The sequence below is a fragment of the Zea mays genome, chromosome 7 (genome assembly GCF_902167145.1).
Source record: "Zea mays cultivar B73 chromosome 7, Zm-B73-REFERENCE-NAM-5.0, whole genome shotgun sequence".
NCBI lineage: Eukaryota > Viridiplantae > Streptophyta > Magnoliopsida > Poales > Poaceae > Zea > Zea mays.
Genome location: NC_050102.1, coordinates 121,118,024 through 121,125,654, shown reverse-complemented (window position 1 = coordinate 121,125,654; position 7,631 = coordinate 121,118,024).

Below are 7,631 nucleotides of genomic sequence, written 5' to 3'. Positions count from 1 at the left end.
TTAATTCATGCCATTTGCCAGATATAATACATATCGGAACAGTGGTTATTCAACACATATGTGGGATGGGTCTCTCACAAGACCACTTGAACCATCACATTCACCACACATTATTTCAATAGTGCCCATAAATGTCCGAACTTCAAGCTCGTGACTTTCATTTTGCGATTATTGGTTCAGCTCCGATTGCATTTATCAATGACCCGATAAGAGAGCTTAAAGCACTCATGCCTAGGACTTTGTTTTGGATCCCTTTGCAATCTAGAGAGGCAAAATAGGTGTCGACGCATTTGTCTCCCACATTTAATAATGATCTCCGTCATTTCCCAAAACGAAAGATTCATTGTTCCGTATTCCCAGCACAATGATATTGCGCGCATTGCTAGGAATTTCATCATCAAGATGAACCTCTTCGTGAGGCAAATCACCATCAGGGTGAATTAATCAGAGGAGAGTTATCACAGACCACGTGAATCTGCAATCAGAACATATGCTTTGACTAAGGCCAATGGACCATATCCGCAGGCGTCCCCGCAGAATAGATCAAATACCAATAAGTCAAATGTGGATATGATATTAATCTCGGGTATATCCACATCTACATCAGGTAGAAACATTCAGACCAATATGGTTACTCCTCAACGATTTCTGGCAAACTCCATATATACAGGAGTACACACCGAACGACAGGTTCAGTTTGGCTTTTGTGCGTTTAATAGAATATTGAGGCATTACATTATATGGGCATTCCTCCCCCTAATGTCGAGATGTTCTAAAAGCATACAGATAAAATCCCCAACCACAATCATCCAGTTGTGGCCAATGTATGCTATTGTGGTGATTTATTTGGGAAATCTTACGCACATTACAGATAGTGGTTTTATGCAGTGAGCTTTGGACTTAGATTAATGTAGTGGCATGAATACTACATATTTGTCCTTCAACATGAAGGGTTAGTCTCAACATCCAGCGAGACACGCAACAACAAGTTGCTTCATGGTTACAATTCTGCAAACTTATTGTTATTATTACCAAATGCACGGTCAATCATTAAGATTTAGACTAATATGCACAACACTATTTTATTCATAAGGATCCTTCAGGGGCTCATGCATATCATTCGTCGTTTGGAGCCATTAGTTGACTTCAGATCAACAAGTAAAATGACCATCAGGGTCTAGCGCTCACAAGGACATTCACTGGTTGTATTGTGCTTTCAAGCACATAGGAGAATTTGCGCATATATAATGGTGGTAAAGTGCACGGCATCAGGCCAATGCTGCCAAGCAAAGATTTTTATATGCAGAGATGTATAGTCCAGCTCATTTTTATCATTGCCCATGGGTTACCCAATTACTCATACATTCTGAAATTGGGTATCGATTTATGCAACATTTTTAGGTATTATAATTTTGAGAGAGAACTTATAACAATAGTTAATTATTTGTGGTGTTGCCAGCAGGACAAATATTTCTCCTCATATTATATACCAAATTGTTCTATATAGCATTATTTCGATCTCTTCATTGTTCAGCAAAAAGAGAAGCTTTGGAATAGAACAGACAGGGCCAAGAATTCATTTTATCTGGGAAAATCACCATATAACTAGCTTTTGATGAAGCAAATGATGATAACTGCTTGGCAAGAATGAAAAAAGGACTGGTGTCCGCCAGGATCCATCTTCAACAACAGATATTACTGCTCTCATACGAAGAAATCATCAGGAGTAGAGAGGATACAATAGGTCTCTACAAGATCTTCATATTTCTATCACAAATTATCATCACTAGTAGTCTAGTGATCAAGACATATGACTCTTCTGGCTACAAGGACCAAAGACATATTAATGTCTAATTTAGCTACAAGCTTTGTGGTGATGTGGGATTTCATAGTTATTTGTCTACTCTTCTCACTTCTGGTAGATCGGAGGTAGATAATGGTAAGCATGCCAAAGGGTGGAATCCAGTGTAGTTCGGCTACATAAACCCTAGGTATGTGTCCATTCAGGACCGACCTTTACCATTTAGCTTACAGTGTATACCAAACTTGTCAAAGGACTATCTCGAGTCAATTCAGTGACTATAAGTATTTACAATTCTGAGAGATGTATGCGGCACAAGAATAGAGGTCCTAGATAGAACGAGTAAAGTGGTTCGACGGGAACACACTATGGTTTTCACACCAACATAGTGAAAAATTTCTCAGAATAACCTCTCGGTATACTCGCAACTTCGTGTTGTTGGCATTACATGTCCTTTTATCTCATAGTTTGCTTCATGTCATTCAGCGACAAAGAGAGCAATGTGCTAACATCTGGTTGAGCAAAGTTTGACTGAGATTTCTGGTCTTAAATTATTTGGTAAGGTCTTTTTGCTTACTAGTAGAATCCCAATTTGTGATGTCTTATATGCCGAAAAGGCTTTCATGCACTAATATTGAATTTCTTCAGGTTACTTCGGGTAAAACTTTATGCACGAGGAGAGAGCAGAGATTTAACTTATCTGTGTTTCATTGTATTTCAATTTAATTTCCTAGATTATTCAAGCACTATAGAGCTTGATATAGTTGTTATGGCCACTTGGCAATATAAATAAATATATGATGCCACACAAAACAATCAAATAAAATATAGAGTTAAACAACATTGTTTACGAAGGTTGCGCTATGCTGTGACTTCAGGGGCTCGAATAATCCACCACATTCCACGCGAGTACAAGCTCCAGTGTATCTGGCGTCAACATGTGTGTGGCCATCAAGGCTATGACAACAAATAAGCCTACGTAACAAGCGCAACATGCGCAATTGTGGCTCGATAGTCGCAGTTGGGGTACAGGATAAATCCACGCAACGTGCGCAACAGGCGCAATTGTGGCTCGCTGATCATGGCGGCCGAACCGTGCCTGCAGGGCATGCGAAAAATACGTGACTCAACGATGGCGGTCTGACTCAACAGGAGCGATCCGATTAATGGAGAGCGCGACATAGCAATCACATGACGCAGCCAAGTTCGAACGACACAAATATTGTGTCGTGTTGCCAGGGTGCAGTCAATATTCAACTAATGTCATAACTCAGCCGATTACCAACACAACCTGATCGGCGTGTCTGAGTACCCATTATACAATTTAATCGCTCGATGTGGGTCCGAAAGATCAAAGCGACACAAATATTTAGAGCGATTTTATTATGCATAGTATAACCTTCACATGTATTTCAAATAATTTTCTGTTATTTACTACAGGAAATAAAGCAGAAAATAATACTGAAATTAATACACTAACATAGACACATCGAGTGCAAAAGGTATTTACTCATTTTAAAGCATGTATTTTTCTACTAATTATTTACTGCAGGAAATAATTAATTAATGTATAAACTGCAACTTTAAACATGCTTTTATTCTTATTGCTATTTGCAACAGGAAAAAAATAGTATAAATAACATAGAGCATGCAAAAAAAATACTAAAGTTGATTAATGCAACAGGAATTTATGAGAAAAATTATCCCATTAGTTACAACTATTTTTTTGTTAATGGACGAGATGATGCATGCAGGTCATGCATGGATATGAGCCATCACGTCCATGTGCCATCAGCCAAACATATCTCAATTTGCATGCGAGGCACATGACTTAAAACTGCTTTGACCAGGTACACGAGCCCATGCATGGTGATCCTTTTATTTGGCCGCAAGTATAGCAGGGAACCGCCACATTCACGCTGCATGCGAGTATGTGATCCGTTTTCCTTTTCCTGGAAAAATGGATCAGCTTCCGCGGACAATCGTCCATGCTCCATGCGAGTATGTGATCCTTTTCCTGGAAAAATGGATCACGCTGCATGCAAGGTGGACGAGCAGTGGAGGGATGGAGGCTACAGGCTACAGACCAGTCCGCACCTACCTCCGACGCAGCAGCAGGCTAGAGGCCAGGCCACCGACGTGCGGCGCGTCTCAGCCCAACGCATACGTTGCTTCTGGCGCCGGCGCAACACTTAAGTGTGGCACATGCCCGGGCTGCCGTAGACGGTAGTCCCTTCGGTCAGGTACGGTTCAGGCCAGCCACGACTCTCGGCGTAGGTGCGGCCCATGCGAGCAACCGACGCGGGCGCTTCCGGCGCGAGCGAGGCCCAAAGCGAACGTAGCACCATGACGGTGATGGCTAGTTCGTGGCGTATAGATCGTAGCGCGTGTACACAAATTGATCAAGAACAATAGATCTAATTGAAGTATACCGCTCAAATGTGTAGAGGGAAAATCGAAGTCTGTCGCGTAGGACAGTTCGGCTAGGCCGGAGGACCTGCCGGCTTGACGGAGAGTTGATGCAGATCTGATCTCGCAGTAACGTCGAGGTAGAGCGTGCTGATAACGTATTGAGAACTACGTTACCACGGATCACCAGATCCGCTCCCTTCCCTCCTGTCAGCAGTAGAGGCGCAAGAAGATGTAGAGAACCCGTCTCCCTTCCCATAAGCACGACAGAGGAAACACACGAGACACTGGATATAGGGTTGGGCCTCTGGCCTCTTTCTCTTCTCTATCTTATGAGGGGGTGTACAGGTTCCTTATATAGAGGTATGAGACCCCTCAGGGGCAAAGCAGGTATTTGACCACATAACCCTAATTAGGGTTACTTAACATTGACGACCGTCGGTAACCGCGCGCGTGGGGCGGACGGCCATGATTCGCGCAATCACGAGCGCATGCCTGCGCCTGCGGGCTGCGGCCGTGCCTGTGCCTGCGCCCGGCCTGTGGATCCTCCAGCAGGTTTCCAGCGGCGAGCAATCATGGACGAGATCCAGCACGCGGCGGCATCAGGTCACGGGGATGGACCGAAACTGAACCGGCCGAGCCTGGCGCTGGCGCTGGTGCTGGTGGCAGATGCCTGATGATGGTACACACACTACAGTAGCCTCGGCGGTGGGGGGCGCGTTGGGCTCGCGCTCTGGCCCGGTGCACCAGCAGCACAGGTTCCATGATTGCGGGGGTACGAGTACGAGAAAAGATCGTGTGAGGCTCGGCTGAGGTTGACACACACGCTCGCGGGCCGTGGGCCAGTAGTGGCACCTTCCCCCTGCCTGTCCCATCTGGCCCGCGTGACTCACTGTACCAATACCAACGAACCAGCTCGCACGTGGGACTGCCCCTTGCTGTGCTGGTGCTTGCATGGAGTTGTGGAGCTCGGCCGGCGGTTCTCACTTTTTTCTCACAGTTGTACTACTAGTTAACATGCTATAGCATTGGCATTGCTGTACCAACCAGTAGTGCAACGACACGAGCACAGCAAAACGTACCGAGCCTGCCTGCCTGCGGCCGCACACTAATAATCGATGACCGACTGAAACTCTTTTTGCGAGATTCCAAGGCGGCGATCCGGGTGGGGTGGGGTGCGAGTGCGATGCACACGCACGCATGATTGCGCATCATGCATGCCACCGCAGGCCTTTGCCAGTGCAGTGCTAGGCTCCCACGACGTCTTTCAGGGAACAACAACCTGAGGATCATGAGCCGGCGCTAGCTGTGCGAGGACCAATGGCATCGATGGCGTCGAGTTCGAGCCCTAGCTAGCTGCTCGAGCTCGATCACGGCCCCGTGATCATGATCCCAAGGGACGGAGGGAGACGGGACACGTCCGACACGGGCTTCGGTTTGGTCCCAAAATGCTCCCTCCTTCTAGCTCCGATCCGATCCACCCCGGCTCCGGCCCCGCCTGCGGCTAGCGGTCCACACACCGCACGTGTGCGCACAGCGCCGACCGCCGGCGACGGACACCTCCCACCCACTGCATGTACCGCGCGCGCCCACACGGACCACACGAGCTAAGTAGCTAGCTAGCACCCCCACCTCCCCCGTCCAGCTAGCCCCGCGGCCGGTGACCGGTCGCCGACACGGACAGCCCCAGCGACGCCAGCCATACGTGTGGTGTGGTGTGGCTGGGAGCCTGGGCCGGGGATGACACGGTAGGTGAAGAAGTGCCTTGTTTTGTTCATTTTCATTCATTCGTCGACCGGCCACGCTTTGCTTTCATTGTGCAATATATATAGTATGATCAAGCTGCACTATTATTACCTGAAAACTCTAGGCTTTTCTGCTACTTATTACTGCTGCTGAGTGCTGACGGCATGCATCGTGTGTGTCCGATTCCCGTCGGAATGATTCGAACGTGTAGTAGAGTCTAGAACGAAATTAAACGTGTACTAGAGTCTAGAACGAAATGCCTTGTTTTGTTCATTTTCAATCATTCGTCGACCGATCACGCTTTGTTTTCGTTCAGTATTGGAATTCAGGTCTTTGCCAAGTGCCAAATAATTTGTCGAGTTTTTTTTCGGTCACTCGACAAAAAAGTTCTTGTCGAGTGCCAAGCAAAAAATCATCGGTACAAAACACTCGACAAAGAAATTTTTTTTGGGCCGAGTGCTTTTTCAGCGCTATGCAAAGACAATTTAAAAATCATATTTTAAAGCAGTAAATTAATTCAAATAAAAAAATTTCAACTGCAAATTTGTATAACTCATCAAGATGTACAATTTATATTTTGATCATTTCTTCATAATACAAAATAAAAATAATATTTTTTATAAAACCTATATCTCTCTCATAGTTTATAAAACTAAAAGAGAGATGTACATAATTTTTTAATAATGTTAGAACCATCATATGCGATGAACAAATGACCAAAATAAATTTTGTAGATCTTCAAAAGTTATAGAATTTTGTATTTGGCAACTTTTTATTTGAAGTCATCTTGTCAACGAAAACTACGTTTGAATTTAAAAATTTTTTGAAAAGTTATACAATTTTATAGTTGACAACATCTTCAATTGAATTCATTTAGTGGCTCAAATGATCAAATTACTCTTGGCTTGTTATAATATACGAGGAATAAAAACGTAATATAAACATAATTGATGTAGTAGTGTAGTGGTAGATATAGATGGTCAACCGGGCCGCACGGCACGGCACTGACACTAGCACGACCAGGCACGGCACGACAGGGCACGACACGGCTAGGCACGGTAAAGGATCCGTGCCGTGCCTGTTAGTGCCACCGTGCTGGGCCCTCGGCCCCGGCACGGCACTATCATCGCCTAGTCGTGCCGTGCCGTGCCACCAGTTCACAAATGCGCGTGTAAACCCTAATAAGCTGGAGCACCGGAATCTCCGCAGATCACACCGGAGGGGGAGAAGAAGACAGGAGATCTGAGCGGGGGTTATGGATCTGAGTTACCCGGTTCACAAATGCGCAGATCCGAGCGGGGGAGAGCCGGAGAGGATCTCCGACGAGCGACGATCGATCCGAGCGGAGGCGGAGAGCCGGAGACCGCAGACCGGAGGCGGAGATGGAGACCGGAGCGCTTAGCGGAGGCGGAGGGAACGAGGGAGAGGAGAGTTCGCCGGTCGCCGCCGAATCGCCCGCGACTGAGAGAGAGCGAGTGAGGCAGTGAGCGAGAGCGAGTTAGGGTTTGAGCGAGAGCGAGAGCGAGTGAGGCGGTTTACACACGGTCGCGGACTCGCGGTCACGCGGCTCCTGGGCAGTGGGCCTGCGCGCGTGGCAGATGGGCCGTGCCGAGGCCGTGCCGGCCCCAGTTAGCCGTGTCGTGCCTGGGCCGACACTACGGGCCCAATTGGTGGC